Source organism: Uranotaenia lowii, chromosome 2 (genome assembly GCF_029784155.1).
Source record: "Uranotaenia lowii strain MFRU-FL chromosome 2, ASM2978415v1, whole genome shotgun sequence".
Taxonomy (NCBI): domain Eukaryota; kingdom Metazoa; phylum Arthropoda; class Insecta; order Diptera; family Culicidae; genus Uranotaenia; species Uranotaenia lowii.
In genome coordinates, this window is record NC_073692.1 from 380,122,842 (window position 1) to 380,141,965 (window position 19,124).

The 19,124-nt window shown below is 32.9% G+C and overlaps 1 protein-coding gene across 6 annotated transcripts in view; it reads left to right on the plus strand.

Annotated features, from left to right (window-relative positions):
• The window catches only part of LOC129746765 (CD151 antigen-like), a 238,340-nt gene that overhangs the window by 60,269 nt on the left and 158,947 nt on the right, over positions 1–19,124 (plus strand). The window lies entirely within an intron of this gene.

Here is a 19,124-nt window from a genome sequence, read left to right on the forward strand (position 1 = left end):
GACAAATGAAAATACTCAGGCTTGTAAGTGGTCACCATCGTTTGATTTTTTTCGGAGAAATCCACAACACATCGTTCGTGACAATCATGGAGAGCGCAATCGTTTGATCGGAGAGCAAAAAAAAATGTCAAATGAAATTTTGATTTTTGTTGTGGTTAGTCGTTTGACTTTCATCCCTCTTGCGTAAATAATCATTCCACATTGTTCGACCAACACATCCAAACATCACCCGGCGCTGCAGAGTGGCGAATTTTTTTTTCAACAGGAGGGAGTGAATAGAAAAGATTGAATTTGCTTATTGAGTCTGTAAGTTCTGCTGCGTGAAAGAGATAGGCGATGTCGTAAACTGTCGGGAATTATGGTCGTTAGACAATCAAATTATCGCTCTTGTGTACCAAGACACGAAATTTCGTTCGACAATCACACAAAGAAGAATGAATGTCGTTTCGTTTGATGGTAGTCGACGGTTCGGCAAGTGTTTGGTCGCATTCGTTTGATGGCACGAACAATGAAACTGATTAAAGCAGGCTGTGCGACGGTCAGAGAAAATGTCGATGGTTTACAAGTCTGGGCACAAGTCTCTTCACGCTAAAAACCAATATCGCAAACTTAACTCAGCTTATAAAAAAGTATGCACGCGTTGTTACCAGGGCTACCTTATCCGGATACAGCGTGGTTTGAAAACTAGACCCAAATTGTTTTGGCAGTTGGGTTCATACGTTGGGCGCCAAATATAATGGGTGGAATTTGTAGCAGCGTAATTCGTCTCACTGATCAGTCATCGCGTCGTAAAACAAGTGGCTTAAGCGCCACCTCTATTGAGGAACTCTCGTCGTGTTGAGATTTCCCGGCGAGAATCCCGACCACAGGGCGAGTTTTCCTATTAAGATCCGAAAGTGGATACGAATCGATCGGTTAGACACAAATTCAAAATATCGTCGTTGTATCCGTTTCAAAAACGCTCAACTGCACTTCTCATCACTGGTCGAAAAGCGGTCATTCAAATTTCACCAAACACGTAATAGGAACAAAACTGAGGAGATTGTTTTCTCGAGCAGTCTATTCCAGACTAAAAAAATCAACTAAACAATTAACGAATAGAACGTGCGGAATAACTGTGTGTGGTTTTCAAATTGATAATTTCAGTCCAGATTATTCAATCACGGAGTCATGCGATTTGCGATCATGGTCCGGAAACGTTTCGTGTGTGGGTTTAAATTTTATCAAATGATCATTTGTATATGTTTTTACACGCGCATGTCTTCATGGGTACTCACTCCTTTTGTTGATCGGTAAAGTAGAGTACTTCCTTTTCGGAACGCGTTGGTTGAAGGCTCACGTTCCGGGAGCGACGAATTGACGGTCGTGTCCAGTTCCTTTTCCCACTTGGGTTCGAGTCGGGAACCAAAACTTTGAACTCCTACCGGGCTGCCGGAATTTGCATTGAGGACCGGCGATCGACGAGATCCTGGACCAGGATTTCTGGCTGCCGTTTGGGCGTCGCCAGAAGTGCGGTGGTCGGTGATTGCTATTTAAGTAGAACACGTCGATCACGTTGAAACGTGATCGACGTTTATTTTATTTTATGTAAATAAAATAAACGTCGATCACGTTTCAAGAATCTTACCACACATAACACACACGTTTTTTCACATCATACCTTTTTGTATTTTGCTGCTTCGCACACAAATTTCCACCCACACAACCTAGCTAGCAAACTACTGATAGCCTATTTACGTGAGGAACAGAAAACATTTAGAACTTAAATATTAAAGAGCACTTCGTTCATTTTCACATTAAAAACAGCACGGCACAATGTCAAAGGACTCTCGCTGCTGCTGATATCACGGTCGGGGTCAAAATGAAACAACGGAGATCGCGGATTCCTCAGTTCGCGCATATCCTCTTGTGTTACACGAAACGGAAGTCAATGACCTCCGAACAATACTCTAAATTTGCCCTCGATGCAAAAGAATTTTTGCCTCCTTTGATATTTCGATCGTCCCCGACGATCGATCTACCCTTGGATCCAAGAAGTTACAAACAAATACAAACAAAATACTATACATTCATATACGGAAGCTGGAGTAAATCCGGTACTTTTAGGTACTGATAGGACTTATTGTACGAACAGGTGAACCATTTTCCAATCAATTCCCTGCCTCTTCTGGAGTACCTCAAGGGAGCTACCTACGACCCATAATATTCCTGATCTACTTCAACGACGTGCTGCTGCTTCTCGATGAAACAATACCATCAACCGCTTGAAGATGTCAACGCCTTGCAGAGCCAGTTTAAAATCTTCACCGCCTGGTGTGATGTCAATTGCCTTCCCTTGAATCGGAATCGCAACAAATGCACGGTAATTTCGTTTTCACGCAAGCGGTTTCTGCTATCGCCTGATTGTTTTCTTGGACATGAGACAGTTGCACGAGGGGAGCATGTGAAAGACCTTGGTATGATCCTGGACAAACGGCTGGATTTCAAGATCCACACAAACTACATCGTCGATGAAGTCTCCAGATGCTTGGGTCTTTTATTTCGCATGACAAAAGACTTTAAGGATATTTATTGTTTCAAGTTTCTTGACTCTTGACTGCAGCTTGGTTCGATCGTCCCTCGAATATGCCTCGGATGTATGGTGCTCTTACTACCAAAATGGCTCGAAGCGTATCGAGGCCATCCAGAGGCGTTTTTGCGTTTCGTTCTCTGGAACCGGAATTGGCAAGATCCGTTCCGACTTCCCCGCTACGGAAACCGCTGCCGCCTTACCGACACGCTGCAGGCCCGCCGGACCGCAACACGGGCATGTATTGTCGCCGATCTGTGCTTTAAGTATAGTTTAGGGTAAATTCCAAGTAATTGTAGTTTGTCTTCAATTTTTAACCTATCATTTGGATTGGATCAATATGTGCTCTGTTGATGAACAAACTAAAACATGTGGGAGCCATTTCACAAAATTTGCAGCGGTACCCAAAATACGTACATTATATTGTTTTTTTTTGAAATTCTGTATTTTTTACAGTTTGTTTCGTCTAGATCGATATTAGAAGTTTTCTTGAAGTTTCATTGGCGAGTAATAGATGTAGTAGCTTTGGTCAAATTAAAATAAATACCCAGCTTAAAAATACCAGATGGCTTACTTGGCATTTCAACCAAATGTATTCTATTTGGATCTCGTAGTCCAGATTGCTTGATGTATTGATAACATCGTCGTAAGGTTTCAATCATCAACCTGAAACGTGTTCGCCCGTTTGGCGTCAACCATTCGCGATAGCCATCAGTCATCACACCGGTGAGGGAACATAAACAACTTCGAAAGGCTGAACGAGGTAAGAAAACACATCAATGGCGTGACAGATTCCTATCTGCATCAATCAAAGTTTCTTGGGTGCCTAGAGATGTTAAGCCTGTTGCTGGTCTGAAGACGAGGGCTTTCGGTGGCCACTTTTTGAAGGGGTCCAACCCCTTAAATAGGAGGCAAGCTTCTCTACTGTTGTTACTTTTGGTTTTTCTCTTCAACACGTACGCACTCAGGCACACTTACAATTTCTACTTAAGTTGCACAAGATGCCGGACACATCTATCAGGTAAGAGAGACCCATGAGTGCGCAAAAAGATTTATAAAAGCAAACAAGCCTTATCCGGGGCGGCTTGTCTGTCAAGTTGTGGGTTAACTAACTAGATACCAAACCATTTTCACTTGTAAGCCTACATAAGTCAAGTCGGAGGCTTTGTTGACTTTTGTCGCTATTACTGTTTTTGTTGTTGTTTGGCGGGGGCTCGACAAGAAGGTGGCAAAAGTCGTGGGTGGAAGCGTGCTCCGTTGATTAAGTGTCGAGTTATTCCGAAGCAAAGCTAAAGCTAACGTGTTCATCAAGAGTAGCGAGTTAGGTTTCTTGTCATGAATGAAGGTTCCACAAAGGGGTCTCAAAATGATTGAAAGTCGTGGTACTAAAGAAGAATTTGTTTCTAGTTACTGGTTAAAACTTTCTAAATGTTATTCACAAAACTTTTTCATTCAAATAAAAACCTAAACAAATTTTAAAAAAATAGTCAGACAACGCGTTGATGGGTGGTGAAAATTGTTGGATTAATACCTCGCCGAAATACAAAACCCACAATAATAATGGTAGCTTTCTGCAATCCATTTATAAAGTAAGTAAAGTGCTACCGTGTTGAAGATATGGAAGCTGCCTGCCGGTTTAAGTTTCAAAATAAGTGGCAGCACTTAATAAGGACAGGAGACCAGTTTCTTCTCATCCGAGCCGAGAGGGACCAGAACTGATGACTGTAATTGACTGAATCAGCGGGCTGTCGATGGCTGGCTAGTCTTGTCAGTTCACCCACAGACGGCTTCTGCTCTAAGAAGCTCTAAGGGAGGGCAAGGTTGGAACCATTTGTAAAATGTGTCAGATTTTCTCGATAGCATTACTACAGCAGCCACTCACTCATTAATGTCGTCGGCGTATCGAGTTTACAACGGATTATCGAGATTCCGGTGTATTAAAATGTGGAATTAAGCGAGTGGCAAAATGAGCCGTGATATAATTACGGTTTCAGCTTAATGTTTGCAATATCGAATTTAACGCAGTTCTTAAGGTGTTAGCTGGGCGGTTGAGTCATTTATTTTAAACTTAACAGATTCTCAATGAAAAGAATGTTTAACCTTTTTGCCTTTTTCATATGTGTGGAGTTTCGAACATGTTGCCAAAATAGAAAGTCGAAGGTCCAAATAACAAAATTCAAAAAAAAAACCTCAAACGAAAATGCAAAAAAATGTCAAAAATATCAAAACTTTCAAAATTTAAAAAGTTTTTAACATTTTAAAATTTTCCAGTTTTCAAAATATAAGTCAAAATTTTAAAAATCTTGAAAAATTTGACAATTTTGACACTTTCGTTACTAAAAACAATTAAGACAATTTTGAAAATTTTGACAATTTTGACAATTTCGACGATTTTGAAAATTTTGACAATTTTGAAAATTTTGACAATCATGACAATTTTAACAATTTTGACAATTTTGACAATTTTGACCATTTTGACAATTTTGACAATTTTGACAATTTTGACAATTTTGACAATTTTGACAATAGACAGATTATTTTCAAAATGTCAAAAAATTCTAAAATTTTCAATTTCTTAAAAGTTGTCAAAATTGTCAAAATTGTCAAAATTGTCAAAATTGTCAAAATTGTCAAAATTGTCAAAATTGTCAAAATTGTCAAAATTGTCAAAATTGTCAAAATTGTCAAAATTGTCAAAATTGTCAAAATTGTCAAAATTGTCAAAATTGTCAAAATTGTCAAAATTGTCAAAATTGTCAAACTTGTCAAAATTGTCGAAATTGTAAAAATTGTCAAAATTGTCAAAATTGTCAAAAAAGTCAAAATTGTCAAAATTGTCGAAATGGTCAAAATTGTCAAAAATATAAAAATTTTCAAAATTGAAAAAATTGACAAAATTGACAAAATTGACAAAATTGACAAAATTGACAAAATTGACAAAATTGACAAAATTGACAAAATTGACAAAATTGACAAAATTGACAAAATTGACAAAATTGACAAAATTGACAAAATTGACAAAATTGACAAAATTGACAAAATTGACAAAATTGACAAAATTGACAAAATTGACAAAATTGACAAAATTGACAAAATTGACAAAATTGACAAAATTGACAAAATTGACAAAATTGACAAAATTGACAAAATTGACCATAGTTATAAATTTGACAAAATTGACAAAATTGAAAAAATGAACAAAATTGACAAAATTGACAAAATTGACAAAATTGACAAAATTGACAAAATTGACAAAATTGACAAAATTGACAAAATTGACAAAATTGACAAAATTGACAAAATTGACAAAATTGGAAAAAATTTACAAAATTGACAAAATTGTCAAAATTGATAAAACTTACAAAATTGACAAAATTGTCAAAATTGACAAAAATTTAAAAATTGACAAAATTGACAAAATTGACAAAACTGACGAAATTGACAAAATTGACAAAATTGACAAAATTGACAAAATTTACAAAATTGACAAAATTTACAAAATTGATAAAATTGACAAAATTGACAAAATTGACAAAATTGAAAAATTTGACAAAATTGACAAAATTGAAAAAATTGACAAAATTTACAAAATTGACAAAATTGACAAAATTGACAAAATTGACAAAATTGACAAAATTGACAAAATTGACAAAATTGACAAAATTGACAAAATTGACAAAATTGACAAAATTGACAAAATTGACAAAATTTGCAAAATTGAAAAAATTGACAAAATTGACTAAATTGACAAAATTGACAAAATTGACAAAATTTACAAAATTGACAAAATTGACAAAATTAACAAAATTGACAAAATTGACAAAATTGACAAAATTGACAAAAATGACAAAATTGACAAAATTGACAAAATTGACAAAATTGACAAAATTGACAAAATTGACAAAATTGACAAAATTGACAAAATTGACAAAATTGACAAAATTGACAAAATTGACAAAATTGACAAAATTGACAAAATTGACAAAATTGACAAAATTGACAAAATTGACAAAATTGACAAAATTGACAAAATTGACAAAATTGACAAAATTGACAAAATTGACCATAGTTATAAATTTGACAAAATTGACAAAATTGAAAAAATGAACAAAATTGACCAAATTGACAAAATTGACAAAATTGACAAAATTGACAAAATTGACAAAATTGACAAAATTGACAAAATTGGAAAAAAATTACAAAATTGACAAAATTGTCAAAATTGATAAAACTTACAAAATTGACAAAATTGTCAAAATTGACAAAAATTTAAAAATTGACAAAATTGACAAAATTGACAAAACTGACGAAATTGACAAAATTGACAAAAATGACAAAATTGACAAAATTTACAAAATTGACAAAATTTACAAAATTGATAAAATTGACAAAATTGACAAAATTGACAAAATTGAAAAATTTGACAAAATTGAAAAAATTGAAAAAATTGACAAAATTAACAAAATTGACAAAATTGACAAAATTGACAAAATTGACAAAATTGACAAAATTGACAAAATTGACAAAATTGACAAAATTGACAAAATTGACAAAATTGACAAAATTGACAAAATTGACAAAATTTGCAAAATTGAAAAAATTGACAAAATTGACAAAATTGACAAATTTGACAAAATTGACAAAATTGACAAAATTGACAAAATTGACAAAATTGACAAAATTAACAAAATTGACAAAATTGACAAAATTGACAAAATTGACAAAATTGACAAAAATGACAAAATTGACAAAATTGACAAAATTGACAAAATTGACAAAATTGACAAAATTGACAAAATTGACAAAATTGACAAAATTGACAAAATTGACAAAATTGACAAAATTGACAAAATTGACAAAATTGACAAAATTGACAAAATTGACAAAATTGACAAAATTGACAAAATTGACAAAATTGACAAAATTGACAAAATTGACAAAATTGACAAAATTGACAAAATTGACAAAATTGACAAAATTGACAAAATTGACAAAATTGACAAAATTGACAAAATTGACAAAATTGACAAAATTGACAAAATTGACAAAATTGACAAATTGACAAAATTGACAAAATTGACAAAATTGACAAAATTGACAAAATTGACAAAATTGACAAAATTGACAAAATTGACAAAATTGACAAAATTGACAAAATTGACAAAATTGACAAAATTGACAAAATTGACAAAATTGACAAAATTGACAAAATTGACAAAATTGACAAAATTGACAAAATTGACAAAATTGACAAAATTGACAAAATTGACAAAATTGACAAAATTGACAAAATTGACAAAATTGACAAAATTGACAAAATTGACAAAATTGACAAAATTGACAAAATTGACAAAATTGACAAAATTGACAAAATTGTCAAAATTGACAAAATTGACAAAATTGACAAAATTGACAAAATTGACAAAATTGACAAAATTGACAAAATTGACAAAATTGACAATAGTTATAATTTTGACAAAATTGACAAAATTGAAAAAATGAACAAAATTGACAAAATTGACAAAATGGACAAAATTGTCAAAATTGGAAAAAATTCACAAAATTGACAAAATTGTCAAAATTGATAAAACTTACAAAATTGACAAAATTGTCAAAATTGACAAAAATTTAAAAAATTGACAAAATTGACAAAATTGACAAAATTGACAAAATTGACAAAATAGACAAAATTGACAAAATTGACAAAATTGACAAAATTGACAAAATTGACAAAATTGACAAAATTGACAAAATTGACAAAATTGACAAAATTGACAAAATTGACAAAATTGACAAAATTGACAAAATTGACAAAATTGACAAAATTGACAAAATTGACAAAATTGACAAAATTGACAAAATTGACAAAATTGACAAAATTGACAAAATTGACAAAATTGACAAAATTGACAAAATTGACAAAATTGACAAAATTGACAAAATTGACAAAATTGACAAAATTGACAAAATTGACAAAATTGACAAAATTGACAAAATTGACAAAAATGACAAAAATGACAAAAATGACAAAAATGACAAAATTGACAAAATTGACAAAATTAACAAAATTGACCAAATTGATAAAATTGACAAAATTGACAAAATTGACAAAATTGACAAAATTGACAAAATTGACAAAGTTGATAAAATTGACAAAATTGATAAAACTGACAAAATTGACCAAATTGACAAAATTGACAAAATTGACAAAATTGACAAAATTGACAAAATTGACAAAATTGACAAAATTGACAAAATTGACAAAATTGACAAAATTGACAAAATTGACAAAATTGACAAAATTGACAAAATTGACAAAATTGACAAAATTGACAAAATTGACAAAATTGACAAAATTGACAAAATTGACAAAATTGACAAAATTGACAAAATTGACAAAATTGACAAAATTGACAAAATTGACAAAATTGACAAAATTGACAAAATTGACAAAATTGACAAAATTGACAAAATTGACAAAATCAACAAAAATGACAAAAGGGATAAATTTGACAAAATTGACAAAATTGACAAAATTGATTGCAAAATTACAAAATTGTCAAAATTGTCAAAATTTTCAAAATTGTCAAAATTGTCAAAATTGTCAAAATTGTCAAAATTGTCAAAATTGTCAAAATTGTCAAAATTGTCAAAATTGTCAAAATTGTCAAAATTGTCAAAATTGTCAAAATTGTCAAAATTGTCAAAATTGTCAAAATTGTCAAAATTGTCAAAATTGTCAAAATTGTCAAAATTGTCAAAATTGTCAAAATTGTCAAAATTGTCAAAATTGTCAAAATTGTCAAAATTGTCAAAATTGTCAAAATTGTCAAAATTGTCAAAATTGTCAAAATTGTCAAAATTGTCAAAATTGTCAAAATTGTCAAAATTATCAAAATTGTCAAAATTGTTAAAATCCTCAAATTTGTTGAAATTGTCGAAATTGTCAAAATTGTCAAAATTGTTGAAATTGTGAAAATCGTCAAAATTGTCAAAATTTCAAAAATAGCTTCAAATTGTTTGTGAGATTAATTTTTATTTCTCTTAGTAAATCTTTCAACAATTTTTCTCATCAGGAATAAACTTCACCATGATTGATTGGATTTTCAATTATGTCTCTCATTTTTTATGGGCCATGATAATCCCATCGGTTTAACGAAGTTATGCGCATAATTTGCATAGCTTATTGAATTGATTACACCCACGGGAGCTTTTAGGCTGCAGATAATCGAAACTGTTAGCTTTAAACATTCTTGCGCAAAGCAGATCCTATCAACTTAAATTAACTTCAAGCTTCTCTTTAACTTTAACTTAAATTTTTGCAGTAGCTTGATGGTTTATTTAGTTGTTTTCGGGACATTATTTTTCCCAGAAAGTTACACCGCATTGCTGGTAGAGGAAATTAATTACCTCTTTGTTTCCTCGAAATTAATTAGATTTTCAGAATGTGTGTCACTTCAATATTTCATTCGTCGATACATCGCACCAAACTATCAATTGCGGCGGGCTGCAGGAATTGGAATCTCTCAATAGGGCTGCCCCAAAAATTATCTAATTACGCACCCAATATGTGACCCAAGAGGTGGGTCGTCCAATTTTCGCATACTTTTGGGCCCTCAATCCGTCCTCCGTTCCCCTGTTTTTAGCCCTCATACATAAGGTGGGAACAACCTGCCTAACTAACTAGTCTAATGCCAAATACGGTGCTCTAATTCAATATGTTTACGAATTACGAAACACCGATTCGTGCTAAGCTTCTGAATGGGCTGGACGGACAGACACACCAAAAGTTGGTGGAAGGAGCTCTCGGGAGGAGAATCGTTGGAATGTACGAGTGTAAAACGTTGCCCAAACATTGGATGTGTGTTAAATTGTTCGGTGCCTGCCACCAAACCGTTCAATCCAAAGAGAAATAGTTTTGCGGGGGAGCGTATTTATTCCACGAGAAAGGGGGCAAGCGTCGTTATTTGCAAACATAACATTTAATTAAAATTAAATACGTTCTCGCGTTCACCGAAAACAAACCTCAACTGCAACATCGACACAAAACCGTACCGAACCAAACCAAACCGATATGCCGATGCCGACAGACCAACATCCCGACAACTACAGGCCATTCATTGGGACCATCATTGAAAAATAGCCAGGCTCCCAGCTCTTGCTCCGACGTTACTGGGGCTCCTGGTCTTTCCCCAATTTCAGCGAAATGCGTGAAATTTGGCTACCCCTACTGAGTGTATCTCTCTTGGCTCAGATCGGGTGGTGTCGAAAGATAAGTTTATTATTGATTGATAATCATTGATGACACAACAGGATAAGAAATAATTGTTTTACTAGCAAAAATAGCAAAACTATTAATAATTTTCCTAAGAATTCAACATGCCTTCCATCAAAGCTTTCCTAAATAAGTGTAAAAAAAAATACAATTGTTATGCAACCATTTTAAGACCATAATCTAACCTTTCAAAAAAGTCCCAATTCATTCCCAGACTTTTACTATCCGCGCAAAGAACGGACCAGCTAAAGACACTTTATATTTTTTTTAAAGAGGCATTTTTTTCTGATAACTAAGCATACATCTTTCAAAATTAAGAATGGAGGCCAGTAACTTACTAATACTAAAGCCAGTAAACCTCAGAAAGTGCACTTCATATGTATGCTATGACCGGGATTCGATCTTGTGAACATTGGCGTGAATGACTCAAACTCTAACTACTACGCCAAAACTTCCAGAACTTTTTGAAAATTTGAAGACGATTAGCAAGGTTGAAATATTTGAATCCGGGGAAGGTTCCTATGACGGTTCGTGACCCCTCCCCCTTTCAGGAAGGGGGAAGGGAGTCTTCAAAACAAAAGTAGCACGTTTGAATAACTCGAGAACTAATAATGCAAGAAAATAGAACCAAATTTGGATTGGGGTGGAATTTGGATCGTACGAGAATTTGTTTTTGAATATTAAGTACCCCTCCCTCCTTCCAGCGGGGAGATAGGAAGAAAGAAGGGAGGCTCTCTTGCAATTTTTTACTTAACTCGAGAACTAATCAAGCAAATGGAACCAATTTTGGCATGGAAGGAAATTTGAATACGAAAAATTCTTCCAGCGATAAAAAATGAAGTTAATAAAGTTCCTAATTTCATAACTTGAAAGCTGTTCGAACAAATGCCAGCAAACTTGACATGGTAAGTATGATATCTGCCTCTTTCTTTTCAACACCGCTCTTGAAAGTTATGGTCTCAAATTATTCTACACAAACAACCGATCATTCTTGTATTTCTTGTCACCCACTGCTGAAAGTAAGTCGGGGTCTCTAATTATAAAACCCATTATTACGTACCCAGAAACCCTCTAATATCAAATTCAGTTCTATTGGTTGAAGTTCTTCATTTAAACAAAAAAAAAATATCGAACGCTGTCCTATCCTCCTCTCTCCAAACTGCAAAGCAAAAGGGTCTATAAGAACCATAGAAATATATTTTGTAGGGGAAAAGTTCATATAACGCCCCATGTGGCTTATACGCACCACCCTTGTTTTGAAGAATCTGAAACATTTTAAGCCTGCAAAATATTACCAATTTGTTTTAAATGCTATGATTGGTCATGGCAAGCATGATTTTTTCCTTAAAATGACCCTGTGTCGTGATAATTCAACAATTTAGGTTTTTCTTCATTTCGATCTAAATTTTAAAATTTTTTTAATGAGGTGGCACCAAGAAGAGAAAAACGAATAAGACAATATTTTATGACACATCGATAGAGGAGAATGTTAAAAAATCATACTGAACTAGCTAAGGTATGCACGGCCCATACGCTCGTTATAACGCGCCAATCGTAGTAGGCTGAAAATACCATGAATTTTTCAAAAAGGATAATTTTCATTGAAAATGAACAAAAAGTCTAAAACCGTATTTTAAGCGTTAATTCAGCCCAAAAAATCTATTTTGCATTTTTTTTTAATTTTGATTAGTCCATTTTGATTTTCTTTTCAGTCAAAGTGTCCGTAAGTATTGGTGTGATTTCGGTCTTCGGCTGCTTTCGGGTGTGTTCGGCAGCTAGGCGTGTATTTGCAACACAGTTTGGTTCTGTGGCTTTGAATATGGTTTTAAAAATCAAGTTTTGAAGAAACTATAGCAATTTAAGTAATAAAAAATCATAGGCATTTGTAGAAAATATTTTTCTTCAACGATTTCATCCATTTTTAACACATTTTGTACGTGGAATACATAGAAAATCAGCGATTCGCTTAGATGGCGCATATTTAATAGGGCATGTTTCCCTACCCAAATACCTTCCCAGCCATTCTTGACTCCATTTACTTTATTGGTTTTTCCATTTATGCTAACAAAATTGTGTTGAAGCCCCCTCCTATGTTATTTACAAATTTTGAGGGAGCCCTCCTCTTCTCTTCCCACCAACTCAATTGAAGTGAAGTGAGAGATAGAATATTCATAAAAGTTTCTCTCGTTCTTAAATACCCTCATAACTCGAAAAATCTTATCAAACAAATATGGCATGAGACTATATATAGGTCCTTGTCACATTGAAAGGGAATTCACCTTCAACAATCAAAAAAGATATTTCTAATTTTAGTCATACAGTGCTTATCTTAGTACAAGTACTTTTTTGTTTTCACGAAATTTTATATTTTGAGCGTAGCGTAAAATTTATTCTGCTAAAAAAAATTTCAATTTTATTTTCGGACTCAGCGCAAATTTTACTTAGAAAATGAAGGTTGGTCAATAAAGATCACATTTTTTATAGTTTTGTAATCAAGTGTTATTTTTAGCAAAGATTGGGTAGAGATAAAAGTTATGTTTTGTGAGAATTCTTTGACAAACATTGAAACAAAACTTAAAAATTTCGATGGTAGTAAGTTGAATAGATAGAGAAAAGTGGGGTATTTTGGGGCATTTTTTCATTCCACATTATAAGACAAAAATTAAAAAGATAAATGGTTTGCTTGACTATTTATAATTTGGAATTAAAAATTATTTTTTTAATAATTAAAAATATTTTTTACCCGAGTTCTGATTGCTAAAAAAGAGTTTTTTTTTATTTTGAAAAATTTTTGGGAACTGTTCACCACCTACCCCAAAATGACCACTAAACATTCAAAATTTATGAGTTGCCTCAAAACAGTTGTTTAATCAGTCATTTAGTTATTCTAAAGCAAATTCTAATGAGGACGTAAAAGGGGGAGATGGGTATGACCGAATTGTTTCTTAAACTTATAAACGGTTTATTCTTGCTTTCCTTTTCTCCATCTCCACCTCCATCGTCGGGATCTATTGTTTAAAATTCTGAGAAAACGGCTACAGGTGTTTTTTTTCGGACATTTCTCATCTCTGCCAAATTTGAGAATTTTAAAGAAACTCTAAAAATATTTTTTTTTTTAGCGAAATGAGTACAACTGTGTATGTTAAAATTTCAGGGACTAGATGAGATGAAAATTGATGTTGAAAAACATGCGACAAAAATTCGCCTTGTCTCCCGGTAGGACTTGAACCCACATCTTGCGCCTCTCCGGGGCCCATGTATTAACATTCTACTACTGAAGACAACCTGGTGTATGAAGTTGTACTGGTCGAGTGTCGAAGTTTATCGGAATGAAGGAAATTGTTCTCCCCATGTGATTTTTTTCAACATCATTTTTCATCATGTCTAGTCCCTGAAATTTCAACTTACACAGTTGGATTCATTTCTCTACAAAATAGTTTTGCTGACTGAGTCAAAACCCACCAATGGGTCGCAGTTGAATAATCTAAAAATAATTCTAAGATAATGGAATCTTTGATACTTCTTAACGCATAAGTTAATTCGTTAAGCAGTTCATCATATTATAAATAAAAATAGAGGCGTTTTCTTTGTAACATCAGACAGTCAGAAAGAAGTGGCATTTGGTATTCGAGGGTTTTTTCGGGTCGGAGATGGTTTGTATAATAGTTTCAAGAATTTGACTTTTTATTGCAGGGGGAATCGCATAAATCAACTTAATCTTATTTAATATAATGGAAGCGTTTCATTTGTAAACCATCACGTATAAGCGGACGGTCGAAATGAAGTTAATTTTGGTAAACGATAGTTTTTCGGGTCAGAGATGGTTTGTGATAGTATCAAATAGAGATGTACCGAATAGTGGGATTCGGCTTACGGCTGAATACCTATCCAATATTGACCATTTCAACATTCGGCCGAATATTCGGTCGAGTATTCTGTTGAGTTTTCAATAGAAATATATCTATTTCTACTGCTATTTCAAATTGAATTCTTCTATTTCTGCCATCTCGATGTCCCTCATGTTTTCAAGTCGACACTTATCTACACTTCCGGGTCAGAACGATAATATGAAAAACTTGTTAAATAATAGGGAAAATCTGAACAGAAACTAGGCATTAATCTCAAACATACAAGAGGAAAAAGGAATAAAATTTCTTCAACTCAAAAGCTTTATCGAATTACAACAGCAGTGTTAAAATCGAATCTAACGAATAAATTTACTCTAAAAATCGTTTTATAACTGAAAATTTAAAATTTTTCAAAAATACATTTAATTTTCTTTTATTGATTTAGCTAAAAAATCTGAATAAAACCGGGTAAAATGCAGAAAGTTTAAAAAATTTTGTGGCCATTCCGGTCAGATTTAACTTTTCTCGAATTCTTTATTTGGTTTCTGAACAAACCTAAATTTGGAATAAATGTAAATCAAAGTATAAAGCTATCTACAGTAAAAAATACACGGATACATATAAAATGTTTCACTGGACCAAAAGTTTTTGATGATTTTGAAGGTTTTTCATCATAACTTTTGGATATTTTATGTATTATCCAACATCAGTTGAAAAAATTGAGAAATATGTTTTTGTATAAATTGGAAAAAATAAATATTCGACCTATTCGGTGAGCCGAATATTAGGCTTAACGGCTTTTTGGCGATATTCGACGCCGAATATTCGGTACATCTCTAGTATCAAATATCAATTTTTTAGGAAGAGGGGCTCTCATACAATATAAACTTGAGATAGGACACATTTGGAACAATTTCAAGGCGATTTTCATTAAAATTTGGTTTACGAGCTCGAAAAAGCTAGCGAAGAAGTTAACAACGTGTAGATGATGTTAAACACTTATAAGCATAGCTAAGCTTCCCAAGTAACCAATAGTTCCAAAGGACGGGTTCTTAAAAGCTTGTTCAGCTCTGCTCTTTGGTTATATACCCGAGCAGACTTTGATGCCCGAAACGATAACAAACTGATGCCAAAATGAGCTTTCAACAGCAAAATGAGAGCTATATTTGCTGTTGGCTTTTGTACGATAGCAAAAAAGGCATTATTAAGGCATCAAAGATTATTATTCAACAGCATGCTGAGACCAAAATGAGCTGTCAACAGCAAAATGAGAGCAACATTTGCATTTGACTTTCAGTTTTTTTAAGTACATATCTGAGACTTAAATGATACCATCCTTTGATGTAAAATTTTGGCATCTTTATTTTTCTTGAGAATAACAAAGTGACATCGTTTTTTTAAACCAATAGTAAAAATCTGAATTGCATTTAAGATTTGAAAAAGAAATATAAATAAATTCTTCGAATTTCTTTATTTAATCAGAAAGCTGGATGTCGCTTAAAGAATAACATAGTTTGGTTCTAACGTTAATGAATATAATTAAAATCACCTTTACACAGGGAGAAGACTGTTGTGTTAAAAATAATTTTATTGGAAATATTGCTTAATCGAAGTATTTTGTAAATTGTTTTGGAGAGTCTCTTAAAATTAATCAAAATTAATTTAATATGATTTTTTTCTATTATTTTATAAACAAAATTCACGGTTTTGTATGAAAACGATTTTTTTAAACATTTTTATTAAGTGTCATTGGCAACTTTAAAACTTTAACAAATGAATTTGGTTAAAAAGCACCAAGTTTGAAATTCAAATAAGCAGAGAAAAATCATGAATCCCGAATTCAAAATTACGAATTTGTAAATGATGTTTATTTTACAAAACATCCAAAATAGACCGAAATTAAACCACTCCTAAACATACCGAGAGTAAATAAGAAATGTGAATCACCGAAATGGACTGCAATTTTCTGAAATAACGAATGAGGATTATCATAATAATTTATATTAGACACGAATGCCATAATGCTGGTAAAGTGTCAAAAATAAAACCTAAAAAAATAATAATTTATATGGCAACGACTCCATTATATGTACTTTTCCTTTTACCAAAGTTTATGCAGTTCATCTCGATGTTCAATTTTAAATAACTTCATATCAGCCCTTATTCCGTGCCGCACTTGAGTTGACGATAGTCGAGTTACCTGAGTCACTCGATTCCAGGAATCGCTTTAGGTATGAGGAACGTTACTTCGGATGAGCTTTTGGAATGAACCTCCGTCACTTCACTTACACAGACTTTCGGAATAAGGTTACTAGAGTCCCGTGACGGTAAGGTGACTCGACTCAAAATTTTTAAAAATGTATATTTGATCAACTTTTAACAACTTTCGATTCTCCCGAAAACATATAGGAGAAATAAATTTGTTTCAACAAGAACAAAGCGCAACTGTATGCTAGTGCCCTTGCATACCCTATTCCGTATAATGTATTCAATTTTTTTATATATTAATATGTATAATTAACTTTTTAAAGTTCCAAGCAAGGAAATTGAAAACGCATATATTGTAAAACATATAGGCATATAGTCAATTCTCTGAACCAATCGTGCATGGACTAACCCAGGGTGCTTACAGCTAGGGTATAAACATTTTGAAGAAAAGTAGGCAAGGGGTACCAAAAGTTTCTCAGTGGTGGAGAGTAGTCGAGAGATGGTCGATTCCGTGTTTTGGTATATTAACCCACCCGTAGCTGTACTCGCCCTGGACTAACCGAGACGAATGTAAACAAAATTTCACTATTTTTGTCGGTGGCAAACAGGAAGAAAAAATAGTTGTTCCGGTATCAAATTGGCCGATCGGAATACTTGTAAGTAACAACGATGTCCGAAATTTTAACCGATACAAGCATCGGTTTAATAATTTGTTTCTCCTTAGGGTAGCAGTAGACTGTAGTGAAATATGTTGGAATTTGGAGAAGTTGCGTTTAAAATCACCGGCAATATGAGATTCCCGTTCTATAAGCAGAAGTACCAGCAAGAAATAACCGTAGACACATATCACGGGCCAGTACGATTTATCCGGTGGAGGAAGACAAGGTTGTCGACAAAAAGGCAACATCTGGCCAAAGAAGTCTAGTGACCAGCGCATTGATATCTCCAGCAGTTTCCTGTTGATTAGAGGGAAGCAGCACCACAATGATTCTATTGGAATCTCCAAAACCCATTTCTCTGGTGAGCACAAAAGGAGGTCCAGGTAAGAAAAAGGTGAACTCAATTTTTTTGTAATTTGTTTTCGAAAACATTACTGCACAGTGCAGAATAGGAGTTACATTGTTATTAGAAGCATTGTTAACTCTGCAACACAGGACCTATAAGCGAGCAAAAGTTTAAAACGAAAAATTCCACTGCTGGAATCGTTTTATAGCAGATTTCGCAGAATGGTCTATTGAATAGTTTAAACGCCTTGGTAATTTTTCCGATACTTCCATTTCTTAGGAAGATTAATCACTAGTTTGGTAAAGACAACGCCTGGAATGTGGATTAGGAAACAAATTGTTTTTTTTTATTCTTTATCAATGCGTTATTAACATAAAGGCGCTAGTGTTAGGGTACACCGGGATAAGTGGAGACTGACTGTTTCAACAAAAATTTTAATTTTTGTTTAGTCTTATTCAAAACGTTAAATTTAATAGTAATCGAACCTATACCTATGTAGTTGTACATAGCGACATTTTTGCCGTTTTTTTTTATTTTTGTTGTTAGGGGAAAAAAATGGCATTATATACTGAGGAAAAAAGTTCTATAACTCAAACAAACTTCAATTATGATTTCAGACTTCAATTGATGTAAGCAGAGACGGCTTGTTTACACATTATTTCGAAGAGAAAATTGTTGTATTCGCTTACCCCATGAAGTAAGGTGAGTGGAGAAAAAAGCAATGCATAACAAATCATATGGTATCATTTGCATATTTTAAGCTTCTTTCTACAGCATTGTTAAAACCATATTCTGCGTAAAATTGAGTCTTGTTTTATCAGAATTTATCCAACACTGATTATTTTAATGATTTTTCAAAGTTGAACTATACGATCGAAAGTCTCAATTTGCCCCGGTGTTTCTTAAAAGATTCTGTGCTTCATGCGCATTTTTTGCACATTTTTCTAACATAAATTCAGGCGTTTAGCTGGATGGAATAATGTGCTAAGATATATAGCAACTAAAATCGAGTGTGAAAGTTTAACTTTTTCTCTTTTTTTCTATGTATGCGATAAAATTAAAACAAATTTAGCTATCATGTATTGTTAGAATTCTTGTTATTCCTGTTTTAGTAGAATTCGGCTTGCGGTTTTTCAAATCTTTTTCATAATTACAATTTGAAAGGTTCTCTAATAAAGCTACATTTTTATGAATGAGTAACACTAGATTTTTTTCCGAA